The sequence below is a fragment of the Ranitomeya variabilis genome, chromosome 5 (assembly GCF_051348905.1).
Source record: "Ranitomeya variabilis isolate aRanVar5 chromosome 5, aRanVar5.hap1, whole genome shotgun sequence".
NCBI lineage: Eukaryota > Metazoa > Chordata > Amphibia > Anura > Dendrobatidae > Ranitomeya > Ranitomeya variabilis.
Genome location: NC_135236.1, coordinates 48,298,030 through 48,320,114, shown reverse-complemented (window position 1 = coordinate 48,320,114; position 22,085 = coordinate 48,298,030). Strand labels below are relative to the sequence as shown.

General features: G+C 45.3%; 1 protein-coding gene across 1 annotated transcript in view; it reads left to right on the top strand.

The window, feature by feature from the left end:
* Positions 1-22,085, top strand: part of PALM3 (paralemmin 3) — a 36,142-nt gene that overhangs the window by 427 nt on the left and 13,630 nt on the right. The gene's annotated exons all lie outside the window — the stretch shown is intronic.

Sequence of the window (22,085 nt, the reverse complement as noted above, 5' to 3'; positions counted from 1 at the left end):
ACTGTGTGTGGGGAGATGGGTCATATTGGGTAGTGGGCAACGGAGCAGGTATATAGGGGGTCAGAGACACGGGGCAGGTATATAGGGGGTCAGAGACACGGGGCAGGTATATAGGGGGTCAGATACACGGGGCAGGTATATAGGGGATCAGAGACACGGAGCAGGTATATACTGTGTCAGACACGGTGCAGGTATATAGGGTGTCAGAGACACGGGGCAGGTATATACTGTGTCAGACCCGGAGCATGTATATAGGGGATCAGAGACATGGGGCAGGTATATAGGGGGTCAGAGACACGGGGCTGGTATATAGGGGGTCAGAGACACGGGGCAGGTATATAGGGGGTCAGATACACGGGGCAGGTATATAGGGGATCAGAGACACGGAGCAGGTATATACTGTGTCAGACACGGTGCAGGTATATAGGGTGTCAGAGACACGGGGCAGGTATATAGGCTGTCAGAGACACGGGACAGGTATATAGGGTGTCAGAGACACGGGGCAGGTATATAGGGGATCAGAGACACGGGGCAGGTATATACTGTGTCAGACCCGGAGCAGGTATATAGGGGATCAGAGACATGGGGCAGGTATATAGGGGGTCAGAGACACGGGGCTGGTATATAGGGGGTCAGAGACACGGGGCAGGTATATAGGGGGTCAGAGACATGGGGCAGGTATATAGGGGATCAGAGACACGGAGCAGGTATATACTGTGTCAGACACGGTGCAGGTATATAGGGTGTCAGAGACACGGGGCAGGTATATAGGCTGTCAGAGACACGGGACAGGTATATAGGGTGTCAGAGACACGGGGCAGGTATATAGGGGATCAGAGACACGGGGCAGGTAAATAGGGTGTCAGAGACACGGGGCAGGTATATAGGGTATCAGAGACACGGGGCAGGTATATAGGGTGTCAGAGACACGGGGCAGGTAAATAGGGTGTCAGAGACACGGGGCAGGTATATAGGGTGTCAGACACGGGGCAGGTATATAGGGGTCAGACACGGGGCAGGTATATAGGGTGTCAGAGACACGGGGCAGGTATATAGGGTGTCAGACACGGGCAGGTATATAGGGTGTCAGAGACACGGGGCAGGTATATAGGGTGTCAAAGACACGGGGCAGGTATATAGGGGTCAGAGGCATGGGGCAGGTATATAGGGTGTCAGAGACACGGGGCAGGTATATAGGGGATCAGAGACTCGGGGCAGGTATATAGGGGGTCAGATACACGGGGCAGGTAAATAGGGGGTCAGAGACACGGGGCAGGTATATAGGGGATCAGAGACTCGGGGCAGGTATATAGGGGGTCAGAGACACGGGGCAGGTATATAGGGGGTCAGAGACACGGGGCAGGTATATAGGGGGTCAGAGACACGGGGCAGGTATATAGGGGGTCAGAGACACGGGGCAGGTATATAGGGTGTCAGAGACATGGGGCAGGTATATACTGTGTCAGACACGGTGCAGGTATATAGGGGATCAGAGACATGGGGCAGGTATATAGGGTGTCAGACACGAGGCAGGTATATAGTCTGTCAGAGACACGGGACAGGTATATAGGGTGTCAGAGACACGGGGCAGGTAAATAGGGTGTCAGAGACACGGGGCAGGTAAATAGGGTGTCAGAGACACGGGGCAGGTATATAGGGTGTCAGAGACACGGGGCAGGTATATAGGGTGTCAGAGACACGGGGCAGGTATATAGGGTGTCAGAGACACGGGGCAGGTATATACTGTGTCAGACACGGTGCAGGTATATTGGGTGTCAGAGACACGGGGCAGGTATATAGGGGGTCAGAGACACGGGGCATGTATATAGGGGGTCAGAGACATGGGGCAGGTATATAGGGTGTCAGAGACTCGGGGCAGGTATATAGGGTGTCAGAGACATGGGCAGGTATATAGGGGGTCAGAGACACGGGGCAGGTATATAGGGTGTCAGAGACACGGGACAAGTATATAGGGTGTCAGAGACACGGGGCAGGTTGATAGGGGGTCAGAGACATGGGGTAGGTATATAGGGGGTCAGAGACACGGGGCAGGCATATAGGGGGTCAGAGACACGGGGCAGGTATAAAGGGGGTCAGAGACATGGGGCAGGCATAGAGGGGGTCAGAGACACGGGGCAGGCATATAGGGTGTCCGAGACACGGGGCAGGCATATAGGGTGTCAGTGACACGGGGCAGGCATATAGGGTGTCAGAGACACGGGGCAGGCATATAGGGGGTCAGAGACACGGGGCAGGCATATAGGGGGTCAGAGACACGGGGCAGGCATATAGGGGGTCAGAGACACGGGGGAGGTATATAGGGGGTCAGAGACAGGGGGAGGTATACAGGGGGTCATAGACACGGGGCAGGTATACAGGGGGTCATAGACACGGGGCAGGTATATAGGGGGTCAGAGACAAGGGGGAGGTATACAGGGGGTCATAGACACGGGGCAGGTATATAGGGGGTCAGAGACACGGGGCAGGTATACAGGGGGTCATAGACACGGGGCAGGTATACAGGGGGTCATAGACACGGGGCAGGTATACAGGGGGTCATAGACACGGGGCAGGTATATAGGGGGTCATAGACACGGGGCAGGTATATAGGGGGTCAGAGACACGGGGCAGGCATATAGGGGGTCAGAGACACGGGGCAGGTATATAGGGGGTCAGAGACACGGGGCAGGTATATAGAGTCAGAGACACGGGGCAGGTATATAGGGTGGCAGAGACACGGGGCAGGTATACAGGGGGTCATAGACACGGGGCAGGTATATAGGGGGTCAGAGACACGGGGCAGGTATACAGGGGGTCAGAGACACGGGGCAGGTATACAGGGGGTCATAGACACAGGGCAGGTATATAGGGGGTCATAGACATGGGGCAGGTATATAGGGGGTCATAGACACGGGGCAGGTATATAGGGGGTCATAGACACGGGGCAGGTATATAGGGGGTCAGAGACACGGGGCAGGTATATAGGGGGTCAGAGACACGGGGCAGGTATATAGGGTGTCAGAGACACGGGGCAGGTATATAGGGTGTCAGAGACACGGGGCAGGTATATAGGGTGTCAGAGACACGGGGCAGGTATATAGGGTGGCAGAGACACGGGGCAGGTATATAGGGTGGCAGAGACACGGGGCAGGTATATAGGGTGTCAGAGACGGGGCAGGTATATAGGGGGTCAGAGATGCGGGGCAGGTGTATAGGGTGTCAGAGACACGGGGCAGGTGTATAGGGTGTCAGAGACACGGGCAGGTGTATAGGGGGTCAGAGGCACGGGGCAGGTATATAGGGGGTCAGAGACACGAGGCAGTTATATAGGGGATCAGAGACACGGGGCAGGTATATAGGGTGGCAGAGACACGGGGCAGGTATATAGGGTGGCAGAGACACGGGGCAGGTATATAGGGTGTCAGAAGCACGGGGCAGGTATATAGGGTGTCAGAGACACGGGGCAGGTATATAGGGTGTCAGAGACACGGGGCAGGTGAATAGGGTGTCAGAGACACGGGGCAGGTATATAGGGTGTCAGAGACACTGGGCAGGTATATAGGGTATCAGAGACATAGGGCAAGTATCATCTGAGCCATGACGGGATCTTGGAGGGTCCCACACCCGGGAAATGTGTCTGGGGAGGGGCCCAGTCTGCAGATTAGTAATGTATGTACATATATATAAGTGACACATTACACATATATGCAGATGTCCGCACGCCCTGTATACATGCAATCACCTGCGCTGTAATTACTCCGCTCCCAACCCATCATCAGGGGTGAGACTGACAGGGCTGATAGTCGCCCTGTATAATAGGGGTAGTAGTGTCAGGACCTCCTGCTTGTATGATGCAGGCACAGATCTCAGATGCAGCAGAGCTGAGCCTATATGATGAAGCAGAGCTGAGCTTGTCTGATGTAGCAGACCTGGGCCTACATGATGCATGCACAGATCTTCTCACAGGTAGCAGAGCTGAGCTTATATGATGCAGCAGAGCTGAGCTTGTCTGATGTAGCAGATCTGGGCCTATGATGCATGCACAGATCTTCTCAGATGTAGCAGAGCTGAGCTTGTCTGATGTAGCAGAGCTGAGTCTATATGATGCAGGCACAGATCTCAAATGCAGCAGAGCTGAGCTTGTCTGATGTAGTAGGGTTGGGCCTATATGATGCAGGCACAGATCTTCTCAGATGTAGCAGAGCTGAGCCTATATGATGCAGCAGAGCTGAGCTTGTCTGATGTAGCAGAGTTGGGCCTTTATGATGCAGGCACAGATCTTCTCAGATATAGCAGAGCTGAGCCTATATGATGCAGCAGAGCAGAGCTTGTCTGATGTAGCAGAGTTGGGCCTATATGATGCAGGCACAGATCTTCTCAGATGTAGCAGAGCTGAGCCTATATGATGCAGCAGAGCTGAGCTTGTCTGATGTAGCAGAGTTGGGCCTATATGATGCAGCAGAGCAGAGCTTGTCTGATGTAGCAGAGTTGGGCCTATATGATGCAGGCACAGATCTTCTCAGATGTAGCAGAGCTGAGCCTATATGATGCAGCAGAGCTGAGCTTGTCTGATGTAGTAGAGTTGGGCCTATACGATGCAGCAGAGGTGAGCTTGTCTGATGTAGCAGAGTTGGGCCTATACGATGCAGCAGAGGTGAGCTTGTCTGATGTAGTAGAGTTGGGCCTATACGATGCAGCAGAGGTGAGCTTGTCTGATGTAGCAGAGATGAATTGGTCAGACAGTGGCACCCCTGGATTTCTCAGAGAATTACAGAGCAGCCTGGTTATGTTTCTGTTTCTTTTTCTGTCCTTGCAGTATTTAGATGTAGCAGAGCTGTGTTTGTCAGGGGTCCTAGTGGCAAGCCTGTCTGATAGCTGCACTCCTCACAGACAGTAGAGCTGAGTTTGTCTGTGCAGGTGACACATTCAGTTCTGCTACCTCTGCACTGGTGGAGTAACTCTTACTAATTCCCGTCAAAATATTTCATGTGACAGAATGAAGCATATAAACACTGGTGTCCTGACTGTGGGGTGGAGCAGTATCGGTCTGTCTGCAGCTCTACTGCACACTTCTCCACCTGCAGGCGTTGCTGAGACTTGTAGTTCTACACCAGCTGGGATCCACGTGACCACTTACCCTGGGCAGCGCCCACATATGACAGGCCGGTGATGCTGGAGGCATTATAGGGATGTGCAGAATTTGGGAGACTGTTTTTGTTACTGAGGTGAATGATAAGATTCCTGCCATGTCACTTTTACCTGCTGCTATCTCCCCCTATAATCCCCCCTTATCTCAGCCCTCTGTGATCTCCACACTTGATGTCCTCCCCCTATTCTCTATCTCAGACACTATCTAATGTTATATCTCTGCCTGCTTTGCAGTTGAATGGTGACTATTGTTCTCTGTTATCAGCCGACAGTGTAGCTTTACTATCTTAGTGGTATCTTATAATAAGTAAATTAAACTTTTAAAGAAGTTCTGTGACTTTTTTCTATACTGTGAACTTCAATTACTCTCAATTTTCAAGATCTCTTCTTGCTTTCAGTAAATGGAAACATTCACTAAGGGGGCCCATACACGAGGGCCCAACGATGGTTTCGCCAGGTGCTACCTCCCCGGCTTCTCGCTCGGCCAAGCCCTCCTCTGTTCCCTACAAGACTCCTCTGGCGAGATCAAAACGATCAGCAGGCCAGATCTATCAGGGAAGAGTCTATGGTAGCTCTATAGCGCCAACATAGTCCGTGGCAATTCATACTCCGTAGACTGTGGAGTCTTGCTGGGTTTCGCACAATTATCCAGTGTGTTTCAGTTCGGAGTCTGAGTGAGGATTGTCTAGACTGCAGTTTGTATGGTTTTTAGCCTCGAGGTGAAAAACAAGAATGCGTTTCATTCACTGTCAACAAGTAGAGATCTTGCTGCTGTCGTGTCCAGTTTCTATAACTAGGGATTGGAAATGAGGAGAAATTAAAACATAAGGTATATTAGAGTTCCAGAAGTTCATATTATACCGGTGTTAAGCTGGTCATTCGATTGGTAACTCTTCTTCCTGGCACAGACAAGGAAAGAATAGATCTCCCAAGGAGAGGATTCGCCAATCACTAATGTTATGTGTTATTGATATGACCGGTTTACATATCCATTTAGGTAAAGAAGGACTCTTGGCCATGTCCTGACCGCCATATTCTTCTCAGTACGGAAATCAGTATAAATATGTGTGCTTCCATTCAATTTTAGATGTACACAAGAGTATGGAGGGCGTTGATTCCGGGCCCCTGTACTCTGTTTATAGGTATAGGTATGATCACATTTCTGTCACTGCTTAGGAAATGGTTTGAAATGAGTCATTAAAGAGTCAAAAACAGGTTTTGGACGAATTTTCCTTTTAGAGACAATAAAAAAGGGTACCGCAATGGGGTCTGAATACACCTCACTAATATAATTAATCAAACTGGTTGTGATTATGGATTATTTATTATTATATGTCACCTATAGCCTTCTGTATGCACATACACATAAGTTCTAGAGGAGAATAGGGTGCCTCGTGTGATTCATTTATAGTTTTATAATCGCAAAGAGTGTAGATTATAATTAGTAACATAATACTTGGGAGGCTGACCTTGATAAATGGTCCTGTATCTAATTTGATCAGTTTAACTAGAACATCAATATTTATTGATAAGTCATGGCATAGCTGTTTGATTACTGAAATTAATAATAGGCCCCTGCGTATACGTATACATAGGGCTCGATGGAACGTTTACATGAGAAAATGCTATATATATTATAGACTATTGTGGACTAGTAGTACAAACTATTCCTGGTATGCTGCGCCATCTGCGCTATGTGGAATATGTTCTTTCCAGTTCTACATAACTGGAATTGCTGGTGAGCCATGCATTCCCCAGATTGGCGTAAGCGATCAAAAGTATCACCCATTGGGGATCTATATATATTCTTGTGACTCTTAAATAAAAATCAAAAAATTCTCATTACACATTGCTCTATGCTGTATGGCAATTTAAAGGGAACCAGTCAGCATGCCCAGGGACTTTATGATTTGGGCATTTTGTAGACACCCTTTAAATTTTAAATGTTTTGGACTCCTCTGCCTAAATGGAAAAAAAATGGTTCAGTATTAATGAGACATTTTAGAAGTTGGTCATTTAAAGGGTCAATACAATCCTAGATGCCAAATAACCAAACCCTAGTTTTAAGAACGAGGAGGGGTTTTGTATGTTTGCACTGAGGATCTGGATGGAGCAAGACAAAGCAGGCTGACCTACTGTAGAATTCACTTTCAAACACTGCACTCATTATGCGGCACCTCCTGATGCTGTGCTCGTGCCACCTGGGAGGGCATCTTCCTATAGTTATATAACCAAAGATTTAGGAGTACTGCTGGGCACCCATCGCAGTTCCTAATTATGGATGATCCCATAGAAGCACATGTTGCAGGACTCCCAGGCCTGAGCCTGTGTTATGCAGGTGCTTCCATTCCCTGTGTCTCCCTCTCCCCTCCCAGTACCTGCTCAGGTTACTGGCTCCTTACAATGGGCCCGCAGGTGGATGCTGGGAGTTGTGTGCTTGTTTACAGCAGTGGGCAGGAATGTGCCTCCTCCCGTATACAGGATCCGCTCTCTGGTGTCAGCGTGGCACCCCTGCCAGCTCCTGTGACACTGACCAGCTGGAGGGTTAGGATTAGGCTGGGATTAGTTTTCTGTTAGTTTTGCTGCTCTGTCACTTTTCTTAATCTACAATTTCTGGTTTGTGTGTTGGGGGAGGCGGACAGGGGACATCACCACCCAGTTCGTTATCTCCCAGAGTTCTGAGTGGCTGTGGGATATAGAGGTGTTTTTTAAAGGAATGTGTCCATAAAGTTTATTGAAAAGAGAGCCATGATGTCATCAGTGAATAAGGCATCATGGGGCTGACGTTTAGGGTGTAAAAATCCATTTATCTATGGTTTCCTTTGGGACTGAATCTGGGTGTTGTGTCTACAGATGGACAATGATCGCAGCTGTGCGCATTGTATAGAGATGGAGATGCCCTCTAAGTGCCTGGAGTGTGAACAATCGCCATGAAATCTCAGCCTCCGAGTGCTGATCTGGAAATCACTTCTTGTTCTGTGTGGTCACCCACCACAATGTTCACTACCCAGAAGGCACCTTGCCCTGGTCTGTCCCTGTTGGTAGCTCTGTTATGGGGGCTCTTTGGAAGAAACTTTTATGGGCTTTACTGAGGCGCAGCGGCTGTAACTGGTAGGCGGCACATATGGGGCACCGGGGATGTCACTCTTCTGAGTGCTACTGTTATATCTTGTGGCTGTCACTATTATGGGGTCACTGTGGCTGTCACTATTATGGGGTCACTGTGGCTGTCACTATTATGGGGTCACTGTGGCTGTCACTATTATGGGGTCACTGTGGCTGTCACTATTATGGGGTCACTGTGGCTGTCATTATTATGGGGTCACTGTGGATGTCATTATTATTGGGTCACCGTGGCTGTAACTATTATGGGGTCACTGTGGATGTCATTATTATGGGATCACTGTGGCTGTCACTATTATGGGGTCACTGTGGCTGTCGTTATTATGGGGCCACTGACTGTCATTATTATGGGGTCACCATGACTGTCACTATTATGGGGTCACTGTGGCTGTCATTATAGGGTCACTGTGGCTGTCACTATTATGGGGTCACTGTGGCTGTCATTACTATGGGGTCACCGAGGCTGTCACTATAATGGAGTCACTGTGGATGTCATTATTATGGGGTCACTGTGGCTGTTACTATTATGGGGTCACTGTGGCTGTCATTATTATGGGGTCACTGTGGTTGTCATTATTATGGGGTCATTGTGGCTGTCACTATTATAGGGTCACCGTGGCTGTCATTATTATGGAGTCACTGTGGCTGTCACTATTATAGGGTCACTGTGGCTGTCATTATTATGGGGTCACTGTGGCAGTCATTATTATGGGGTCACTGTGACAGTCATTATTATGGGGTCGTCGTGGCTGTCATTATTAAGGGGTCACTGTGGCTGTCACTATTTTGGGGTCACTGTGGCTGTCATTATTATGGGGTCACTGTGGCTGTCACTATTATGGGGTCACTGTGGCAGTCATTAATATGGGGTCACTGTGGATGTCACTATTATGGGGTCACTGTGGCTGTCATTATTATGGGGTCACCGTGGCTGTAACTATTATGGGGTCACTGTGGCTGTCATTGTTATGGGATCACTGTGGCTGTCACTATTATGGGGTCACTGTGGCTGTCGTTATTATGGGGTCACTGACTGTCATTATTATGGGGTCACCGTGACTGTCACTATTAAGGGGTCACTGTGGCTGTCATTATAGGGTCACTGTGGCTGTCACTATTATGGGGTCACTGTGGCTGTCATTATTATGCGGTCACCGTGGCTGTCACTATTATGGAGTCACTGTGGATGTCATTATTATGGGGTCACTGTGGCTGTTACTATTATGGGGTCACTGTGGCTGTCATTATTATGGGGTCACTGTGGTTGTCATTATTATGGAGTCACTGTGGATGTCATTATTATGGGGTCACTGTGGCTGTTACTATTATGGGGTCACTGTGGCTGTCATTATTATGGGGTCACTGTGGTTGTCATTATTATGGGGTCACTGTGGATGTCATTATTATGGAGTCACTGTGGATGTCATTATTATGGGGTCACTGTGGCTGTTACTATTATGGGGTCACTGTGGCTGTCATTATTATGGGGTCACCGTAGCAGTCATTATTATGGGGTCACCATGGCTGTCATTATTATGGGGTCACTGGGGCTGTTACTATTATGGGGTCACTATGGCTGTCACTATTATGGGGTCACTGTGGCTGTCATTATTATGGGGTCACCGTGGCTGTAACTATTATGGGGTCACTGTGGCTGTCATTATTATGGGGTCACTGTGGCTGTCATTATTATGGGGTCACTGTGGATGTCATTATTATGGGGTCACCATAGCTGTCATTATTGGGTCACTGTGGCTGTCATTATTATGGGGTCACTGTGGCTGTCACTATTATGGGGTCACTGTGGCTGTCACTATTATGGGGTCACCGTAGCTGTCATTATTATGGGGTCACTATGGCTGTCATTATTATGGGGTCACTGTGGCTGTCATTATTATGGGGTCACTGTGGCTGTCATTATTATGGGGTCACTGGGGCTGTCACTATCATTGGGTCACTATGGCTGTCATTATTATGGGGTCACCGTAGCTGTCATTATTATGGGGTCACTGTGGTTGTCATTATTATGGGGTCACTGTGGCTGTCACTATTATGGGGTCACTGTGGCTGTCATTATGGGGTCACTGTGGCTGTCATTATTATGGGGTCATTGTGTGATGTCATTATTATGGGGTCACTGTGGATGTCATTATTATGGGGTCACCATAGCTGTCATTATTGGGTCACTGTGGCTGTCATTATTATGGGGTCACTGTGGCTGTCACTATTATGGGGTCACTGTGGCTGTCACTATTATGGGGTCACCGTAGCTGTCATTATTATGGGGTCACTATGGCTGTCATTATTATGGGGTCACTGTGGCTGTCATTATTATGGGGTCACTGGGGCTGTCACTATCATTGGGTCACTATGGCTGTCATTATTATGGGGTCACCGTAGCTGTCATTATTATGGGGTCACTGTGGCTGTCATTATTATGGGGTCACTGTGGCTGTCACTATTATGGGGTCACTGTGGCTGTCATTATTATGGGGTCACTGTGGCTGTCATTATTATGGGGTCATTGTGTGATGTCATTATTATGGGGTCACTGTGGCTGTCACTATTATGGGGTCACTGTGGCTGTCACTATTATGGGGTCACAATGGCTGTCATTATTATGGGGTCACTGTGGCTGTCATTATTATGGGGTCATTGTGTGATGTCATTATTATGGGGTCACCGTAGCTGTCATTATTATGGGGTCACTGGGGCTGTCACTATTATTGGGTCACTATGGCTGTCATTATCATGGGGTCACCGTAGCTGTCATTATTATGGGGTCACTGTGGCTGTCATTATTATGGGGTCACTGTGGCTGTCATTATTATGGGGTCACCGTGGCTGTCATTATTATGGGGTCACTGTGGCTATCACTATTATGGGGTCACTGTGGCTGTCATTATTATGGGGTCACTGTGGCTGTCATTATTATGGGGTCACCGTGGCTGTCATTATTATGGGGTCACCGTGGCTATCACTATTATGGGGTCACTGTGGCTGTCATTATTATGGGGTCACTATGGCTGTCATTATTATGGGGTCACCGTGGCTGTCACTATTATGGGGTCACTGAGGCATAGCCTGCTTCATGCAACCTCCCTTGGGGGAGACAACCCAAAACATAAAGGATCATGCCACATGGAATATCCCTGTAAGGATAAATTTTGTATGAAATCTACATAGTAATGTAAACAGCCCCCAATGTGTCAGTCAGGGACAAGAAATCACCCCACGACATCTTCCCGTCCCCGCAGTCGTGGTCATGTGACTGCGCCCCTATAATAAGCCCCCAGTGCCGCGGTGGCAGATGACATTTGGCTTCCTTCTCATTGCGCCAATATCAGCACAAATATGCGCTTGTGACACGTGGTGGCGAAACTTGTGGGCCGCAGTCACATGACCGACATATCACACATTCCTGGGGGATATGGACCGTGCAGAAGCCAGTGTCCCACACTCAGAGCAGCATTAACCCCTCTGGTGCCACACTCAGCTCTTTTCTCCCAGGCAGTCATAGTCTATAGTGATCTCTTGAATCTACAGGGTTAAATGATCAAACCGTTAAACAATCTACCTGATCTTATGTTGTATCCCAAAGGGACAAATAATCCCCCAGAAATAGTCTGATTGTGGCATATTACACTTACAGGGAGATGTTTCCATTCTCTGAAGAGCCAGAATTTTGTTCGGAGACATACAGACCCAATATTGCTGAGGAACCGTGTTATTAGTGGCCGCATGGATTTATGGATCAGGCAGGAAAGGGCTAACATTTACCGTGCTGTGTGCAAAGTGCAGTGATGAGGATACAGTGAGGGATAATCTGGGGCTCGGAACTTGTCAATGAACTGTCAGTATGGAATAATTAAAGATTACAAAGTACAATAATATAACTACTATAATACTGCCTCCTATGTACAAGAATATAACTACTATAATACTGCCCCCTAAGTACAAGAATATAACTACTATAATACTGCTCCTATGTACAAGAATATAACTACTATAATACTGCCCCTATGTACAAGAATATAACTACTATAATACTGCTCCCTATATACAAGAATATAACTACTATAATACTGCCCCTATGTACAAGAATATAACTACTATAATACTGCCTTCTATGTACAAGAATATAACTACTATAATACTGCCCCTATGTACAAGAATATAACTACTATAATACTGCCTCCTATGTACAAGAATATAACTACTATAATACTGCCCCCTAAGTACAAGAATATAACTACTATAATACTGCCCCTATGTACAAGAATATAACTACTATAATACTGCCCCTATGTACAAGAATATAACTACTATAATACTGCCCCTATGTATAAGAATATAACTACTATAATACTGCTCCTATGTACAAGAATATAACTACTATAATACTGCTCCTATGTACAAGAATATAACTACTATAATACTGCCTCCTATGTACAAGAATATAACTACTATAATACTGCCCCCTAAGTACAAGAATATAACTACTATAATACTGCCCCTATGTACAAGAATATAACTACTATAACACTGCCCCTATGTACAAGAATATTACTACTATAATACTGCCCCTATGTACAAGAATATAACTACTATAATACTGCTCCTATGTACAAGAATATAACTACTATAATACTGCCCCTATGTACAAGAATATAACTACTATAATACTGCTCCTATGTACAAGAATATAACTACTATAATACTGCTCCTATGTACAAGAATATAACTACTGTAATACCGCCCCTATGTACAAGAATATAACTACTATAATACTGCTCCTATGTACAAGAATATAACTACTATAATACTGCCCCTATGTACAAGTATATACATACTATAATACTGCCCCTATGTACAAGATTATAACTACTATAATACTGGAAAAGAAAAAGCAACGAAGATCAGCTCACCTCCTCTCAGTCCCAGCGCACGGATCATGCAGTGCTGCAAGTAGTACGAAGAAAAAGCAGAAGTCCAGCGTGGGTGATGTCCATAAAAAATACCTTTTATTCCATTTTTGTTAAAAGCACATAAATCCAAAGTCCATCTTCATATCCATAGACACAAAAACGGGTGATTCATACCAGTGACAGTCACAGGCTTAAAGTGCATTAAAATCAAACGCGTTTCAACGGTCTTGCCGCCTTACTCATTGTCGACTTCTGCTTTTTCTTCGTACTATAATACTGCTCCCTATGTACAAGAATATAACTACTATAATACTGCTCCTATGTACAAGAATATAACTACTATAATACTGCCCCCTATGTACAAGAATATAACTACTATAATACTGCCCCTATGTACAAGAATATAACTACTATAATACTGCCCCTATGTACAAGAATATAACTACTATAATACTGCCCCCTATGTACAAGAATATAACTACTATAATACTGCTCCTATGTACAAGAATATAACTACTATAATACTGCCCCTATGTACAAGAATATAACTACTATAATACTGCTCCTATGTACAAGAATATAACTACTATAATACTGCCTTCTATGTACATGAATATAACTACTATAATACTGCTCCTATGTACAAGAATATAACTACTATAATACTGCTCCTATGTGCAATAATATACAGTTAGGTCCATATATATTTGGACAGAGACAACATTTTTCTAATTTTGGTTATAGACAACACCACAATGAATTTTACACAAAACAATTCAGACGCAGTTGATGTTCAGACTTTCAGCTTTCATTTGAGGGTATCCACATTAAAATTGGATGAAGGGTTTAGGAGTTTCAGCTCCTTAACATGTGCCACCCTGTTTTTAAAAGGACCAAAAGTAATTGGACAGATTCAATAATTTTAAATAAAATGTTCATTTCTAGTACTTGGTTGAAAACCCTCTGTTGGCAATGCCTGCCTGAAGTCTTGAACTCATGGACATCACCAGACGCTGTGTTTCCTCCTTTTTGATGCTCTGCCAGGCCTTCACTGCAGTGGTTTTCAGTTGCTGTTTGTTTGTGGCCTTTCTGTCTGAAGTTTAGTCTTTAACAAGTGAAATGCTGCTCAATTGGGTTGAGATCAGGTGACTGACTTGGCCATTCAAGAATATTCCACTTCTTTGCTTTAATAAACTCCTGGATTGCTTTGGCTTTATGTTTTGGGTCATTGTCCATCTGTAGTATGAAACGACGACCAATCAGGTTGGCTGCATTTGGCTGGATCTGAGCACACAGCATGGCTCTGAATACCTCAGAATTCATTCGGCTGCTTCTGTCCTGTGGTGTCACATCATCAATAAACACTAGTGACCCAGTGCCACTGGCAGCCATGCATGCCCAAGCCATCACACCGCCTCCGCCGTGTTTTACAGATGATGTGGTATGCTTTGGATCATGAGCTGTACCACTCCTTCGCCATACTTTTCTCTTTCCATCATTCTGGTAGAGGTTGATCTTGGTTTCATCTGTCCAAAGAATGTTCTTCCAGAACTGTGTCGGCTTTTTTAGATGTTTTTTTAGCAAAGTCCAGTCTAGCCTTTTTCTTCTTGATGCTTATGAGTGGCTTGCACCGTGCAGTGAACCCTCTGTAGTTACTTTCATGCAGTCTGCTCTTTATGGTAGATTTGGATATTGATACGCCGACCTCCTGGAGAGTGTTGGTCACTTGGTTGGCTGTTGTGAAGGGGTTTCTCTTCACCACGGAGATTATTCTGCGATCATCCACCACTGTTGTCTTCCGTGGGCACCCAGGTCTTTTTGCATTGATGAGTTCACCAGTGCTTTCTTTCTCAGGATGTACCAAACTGTAGATTTTGCCACTCCTAATATTGTAGCAATTTCTCGGCTTGTTTTTTTCTGTTTTCGCAGCTTAAGGATGGCTTGTTTCACCTGCACGGAGAGCTCCTTTGACCGCATGTTTACTTCACAGCAAAACCTTCCAAATGCAAGCACCACATCTCAAATCAACTCCAGGCCTTTTATCTGCTTAATTGAGAATGACATAACGAAGGGATTGCCCACACCTGTCCATGAAATAGCCTTGGAGTCAATTGTCCAATTACTTTTGGTCCCTTTAAAAACAGGGTGGCACATGTTAAGGAGCTGAAACTCCTAAACCCTTCATCCAATTTTATTGTGGATACCCTCAAATGAAAGCTGAAAGTCTGAACTTCAACAGCATCTGAATTGTTTTGTTTAAAATTCATTGTGGTAATGTCTATAGCCAAAATTAGAAAAATGTTGTCTCTGTCCAAATATATATGGACCTAACTGTAACTACTATAATACTGCCTCCTATGTACAAGAATATAACTACTATAATACTGCCCCTATGTACAAAAATATAACTACTATAATACTGCCCCTATGTACAAGAATATAACTACTATAATACTGTCCCCTATGTGCAAGAATATAACTACTATAATACTGCTCCTATGTACAAGAATATAACTACTATAATACTGCTCCTATGTACAAGAATATAGCTACTATAATACTGCTCCTATGTACAAGAATATAACTACTATAATACTGCCCCTATGTACAAGAATATAACTACTATAATACTGCTCCTATGTACAATAATATAACTAGTATAATACTGCCCCTATGTACAAGAATATAACTACTATAATATTGCTCCTATGTACAAGAATATAACTACTATAATACGGCCCCCTATGTACAATAATATAACTACTATAATACTGCCCCTATGTACAAGAATATAACTACTATAATATTGCTCCTATGTACAAGAATATAACTACTATAATACGGCCCCCTATGTACAAGAATATAACTACTATAATACTGCCTCCTAGCTGTGAGGACGTGTCTCAGCAGTTCTCCTTATGTCTTGAGCAAGCCCGGGTAGGGTCCACCATGTGTGGGGAAGCTGCCCAAGCAAGGCCCAGGCTTCTCGGCATACACTGGGAGAAACCTCCCAGGCTTCTTCTAATGGGAATACACATCCCAGAGTCACCATTAAGCAATGTAAACCAACAAGCCAAAGCGTCACTGCATCCATGAAGGAAGAAACAGAGTTAATGTGAGTAAAGTTCTGGAAGATTCACTAGCTCCAGTAACAACAAGGAAACCTGAGGTAAAAGTGTCAGTAAGTAAAGAAAGAAAAGCCCAAGGTCCAGTAATTTCCCAAAGGAATTTTCTGTCAGCAAACAGACCCAGCCTGGTGCACAGAAGGTGAAGCAGACGCCATTACCGACCTCAGATGTGAAGCTCACTCATCAACACAGGCAGAGCCGGACATCTCTGGAGAGGCAGACATGGCATTAAAACTTGCAGCAGCGAGACATAGTGACCGGTATGGCACGCTCAGGACGCACAAGGTCGCAGGTGGGTGGCAGCAGTAAAAGTGCTGTGGAGCCCGGAGTCAGCGGTGACACCATAAAGTCATCTTTGGTAAAACCAAAGGAAACTCCTGCATTTAAACACCCAGAGCCATGGGAATGTAGACGCCATTTTAGAACTTTATTTGCCAAATAAGGTCCACTGAATGGCTTCTCCTGAGGTCGTTGTCAGCCAAATGGAACACAAGTAAATCCAGAATGGGGAAAACGGAAAGCAGCTGAAAAACTGTAAAACTTAAAGGGAACCTGTCACCCCCAAAATCGAAGGTGAGCTAAGCCCACCAGCATCAGGGGCTTATCTACAGCATGAAGCCGCAGCGTGAAGAGAAGAAGAGGACGTCATCGTAAGAAGATGGAAGGCCCCGGACCGGACTGCGACGTTCCCTTTAATGATTCCCAGTGCATTCCCCACTCCCCGAACCACCATATCCTAACTCTATCAGGGTCTAAAGAAGGGTTCTCTGTCTGAACTCTGGCAGCTGCCCTCTATCGCGCCCAGTGGACGAATGGATGTTCAATGATCCAAACAGACAAAGGACCTGGAAAATAAGCAGAAACAGATTAAAGACAAAAATCCAGACGGAAATACAAATTAATCCTACGCGAGTTCCAACACCCAATTTTCCTGATTGCCCCCTACTGGAGGCCCAAGTGAGCCGTCTCCGTGGCCGCCCCTATTCTTAAGGAATAAGATGAAAAACGGAAGCTAGAAAGGGCCAATTTACCCAAGCATTGATGAAGGACAGCATTAAATTGATAAATGGTCACTGTCGAAAAATTTTCATGTACAAAAAGCGGACCAACACCCGCCGGACGAATACGAAGCCAATTTTCCAAATGTAAATGCGGACAAATCAAGGAACCAGTGATTGCCTTGATCCGGATTAAAGTTCCTCTACCCATCTGATCCATTTTTGAAGCCCGAAGGAACAAACAAATATCCGAGGTGTGGAGTTGAACATCCTGAACGGAAATACCTGAACACCAACGGGCGCTCTAGCTAACTAACTCGCTCACTCTAAATGTCCCAAAGAAAGCTAAAGAAAAACACAATTTATAGAGGAAGCACTCAAATTTATTAAAACAAACTTTTTCTAAAAGATTCAACAAGTTTAACAACATATGAGGTAAAATAGGCCTCCTCCCGTCAGGACGGATATGTTTTTTTGAACACCTTTCATACTGTAAATTGCTTAACGGGAAATATTGAGAGCAACTAAACTCTTCCATGTAGTTTTAGGAAAAAGGATATACCAGATAAAGATTTGTGAATACGAGAGTGGCTGTATTTCTTAGCCACAAGACCTTGAAGATACCATAAGGTCAAAGCCAAGTCAACCACGACAGACTCCACATTATGTGAGCCACAAAAAACACCATTCATGCTACGCAGCAGTGTATGCTGCCCAAGTCAAAGGTGAAACCGACTTCCGAATATAATCCACCATCACGTCCGCAGTAGCTTCAACAATTCCTGCGGACATAGAATCCCTTCCCGATCGATGTCTGGCCTCTCCTGTAAAAGTGATGACCAATTTTGAACAAACAAGCATCCATCTAGTCCATTGCACGTAGCATCCACCAAACTAGCTTTCAACCACAAATTCCATTGCAAACAAACCAAAACCAATTTCCTAAGAAGTCTAGAAATACAAGCACAAGGCGAGGCGAGCGTATTGACTGCCAGTACAATGCCTCTGCAGTCAGAATGAAGTTGAATTACGATTCAATAACCGCGGATCCCACACGAAAACTGCAACCAAAATGGCAAAAATTTTCAAAAACTTCCAGTTCCTCATAAAGGAAATGTCCGACGTCCACCGTTCTCGAACCCATTGGCGGTTCCAAAAACCTACAAAATCTGAAACCCGAACCAAGTCGGTAGATAAACCAAAAGCTGGCGCTTCAATAAACAGCAACTGAACGTAACATCATCCATTGCAAGACTACAAAAATTGCAACCATACTTCTAGATCGGATCAAAGTGCTTTCGAAATCCGAATAGGCGCAAAGGGTGAAGACAACCCTTTAGTACAATCGATGACAAAACACTCTTGCCATGGGCATGATCTTCAGTGCAAAGTTTAACTTCCCCAACAAGGATTGCAGCTGTTTCAGCATAATCTTCTCCATCCGGAGAACCTCCAAAATCGTAGCATGGAGTGTAACAACTTTATCCTGTGGCAATCTAAGCTCCATGCGAGCCGAGTCGATAACGATCCCAGAAACTCAAAACATTCCACTGGCACCACTGTTTTGTCCTTCGTTAGCGGAACACCAAAAGAAGACATCAGCTGACAAAAAGTACCCAATAAGGCACCGCAGTCGCTTGAACTCGGGGGGGCCAAAAAAAAAATCATCCAAGTAATTGATAAGACCCCCGCCTTCATGGCATGTTCCGTCGCCCATTGTAAAAAGGAGAAAACAATTCGAAATAGAAGCATGACAAGCTGAAGCCCATCGGTAGGCATTTATCGAAGAATTTGTCCCAAAAGCAAAAACCCAAAGAGTTGAAGCCATTGGGTCAAACAGGCAAAAGCCAAAATGCAGATTTGATATCCTCCTTAGCCAGCACACAACCAACTCCGAACCTTTGGACAATAGAAATGGCAATATCAAAAGAAATGTAAGTCAACGTCGCCGGAAAATATGCAACCTCGTCGTTCAAGGAGCCACCCGGAGGATATGATAGGTGATGTATAACCCAAAATGCTCCAGGGTCCTTCTTGGGCACCACTCCAAGGGGGGATACCCTGAAATTCTGAAATAGAGGTTCCGAAAATGGGCCAGCTATACGGCCTAGCGATAATTCCTTAAAAATATACTCAACCGAGGCCTCATGCGAAAAAAACGAACAAAGCCTATCAAAGCACCTGCAACCATTTCCTGAAAAAAAAAAAAGGTTGATAACCCCTCAATGATTAACCGAGCTTTCACCCGGTCTGGAAATATGTCTAGTAACGGTCGCATTGCGGATAGACTCACCGGAGACCGATCCTTTGCTGTTAGTATTCCTGGGCGACCAGGATTGCTGGCTAACACCCAATACTCACGTCTGCAGCGACATGTGTTCAGCCATTTGCAACCTGCGTCATTAAAGGAGAACTATCCTCCTTTTCTCGCAAGCTACGTGTTCAGGGCTGCCACCAGGAATTTCAGGGCCAAATACTGGCAAAATTTTCGGGGCCCCCTTGAGACTCCACCCAGGCTCCTCCCCATCTCCACCCCTTGAACCTTCCACAGTCCCACCACCCACTCTTATAATAATAATAATAATAATAATAACTCTTGGAATAACTCCACATCTGCACCACGTCCTCACCAATCACACATTAACAGTTCCCATCACCAGATCACATACATAGGCAGCAAAAGATTTTTTCAGCCACCACCACGACAAGGTAGACTCTTTTGGGACTGTAATACTCCGTTCTAACCTATTAAAAATTTCTTTAAATATCTAACACTCTTTTTAGGTATATTTTTATTTATTTTCCTTCAAGGGAATGTGTCACATACATTTTTTTAAATGACCAATAATACCACATACAAGGGACAAATACCACCACACCGTGGCCGGACCTCATATTACCAGCACGTAGTGACCGAATAATGCCATTTACAAGGAACAACTACTGCCACACCATGTCCAGATCGCATATTACCACCACATAATGACCGAATAATACTACATACAAGGGAGAAATACCACCACACCATGACCAGATCACATATTACCATCACATAGTGACCGAATAATACCACATACAAGGGAGAAATACCACCACACCATGACCAGATCACATATTACCATCCCATAGTGACTAAATAATACCACATACAAGGGAGAAACACCACCACCATGACCAGATATTACCACCACATAGTGACCGAATAGTGCCACATACAAGGGAGAAATACCGCCACACCATGTCCAGACCACATATTACCACCACATAGTGACCGAATAATGCCACATACAAGGGAGAAATACTGCCACACCATGACCAGACCACATATTACCACCACATAGTGACTGAATAATACCACATAAAAGGGAGAAATACCACCACACCATGACCAGAACACATATTACCACCATATAGTGAACGGATAATAATGATGAACTGAAAGGATTTGAAAGGATAACGTCTGTAAAGCGCTGCGGAATATGTTAGCGCTATATAAAAATAAAGATTATTATTATTTGTCATATAGTATATATCCGTATGTCCGATTAATGTTCCACTGTTGAACGGAAAAAAGTGAGACCCAGCGAGCGGTGGCTTCCAGAAAAGGAACGGTGGCAGCACGTGTGGCTCTCTCCATTAATTTATACAGGAACTCCAAAAATGTCTGAATGACCCTGGTGGGACCTTTATGTACCGTATGTAACATAGATGATATATCCCATCAATATGCCATAAACATCCCTGATGGGACAAACTTTCTAATTACATGGTCAAGATATACAGATCTACACCTGTACTTTAGTTAGAGATAAGTATACGCTAATATAACCTTATATCCCCATAAAGTGGCCATATTGTGCTCAGATGACAGGTCTGTGCAGGCAGTCAGCAGAGGATTACTAAGCTCCGGACTTTACAAGTCTACAGCACTGATCAGACCGTTCTTGGGAGATGTAACACGGATCTTTCTGCTGTCTTCACTTTCCTTTGTTAGTGGGTACTTGGAAACAATTATGGAGCTTTTTTTGCCTGATGTCGTTCCTCTGTTATTTCTCCTGAAAATCTATGAATAAACTGACAAATGGCTGACACCATTCACCTGTGTCGCTACCAGTCTAACCTTTGCTGATCTCTGCCGACAGTATCAGACTGTATGGACGCATCTTATTTAGGAGGGGAACGGTGATCCCTAGTTGTCAGTTAGGCCTGGGGTACAGAGTTTGCAATGCGACTGATTGATCGAGTGATAGCTGCAGCTCTGAGAATTGCACGGCACGCAGTAAATTGCTTTGTTCAGCAGCTGTAGCCCTATAGGTAACAGGTTGTGTCTGCTTAGGCCCGGCGCTATACGCACATTTACAGGAGTAGCAAAAGAGGAACTGCACAACAAAGGGTCCACAGGCATTATATATTAAAGGGATTGTCCACTACTAGGACAACCCCTTCTTGATGTAAATGTTCAGCCCCGATAAAATAATAAAGTCTATACTCACCCCCCATGCTGGCGCCATTCCTTTGGCGTCGGCAGTCGCTCTCCACGGGGCTCTCATGCGGTGTTGTGTCACACAGGTAATAGTTTGTGAAAATATAAAGCGAGACCTCAGCGGCCACATAAAACCGACATGATAATCAGCGCGGACCCTGACCGCACTCATCTCTACACCTACATATAGTGAAATTACCGCGGTTTTACTGCGTGGACTAGTCCGTCCATTATATAATGACCTAATGATAAATATTTAGGCTGCTGTCCCACTAGC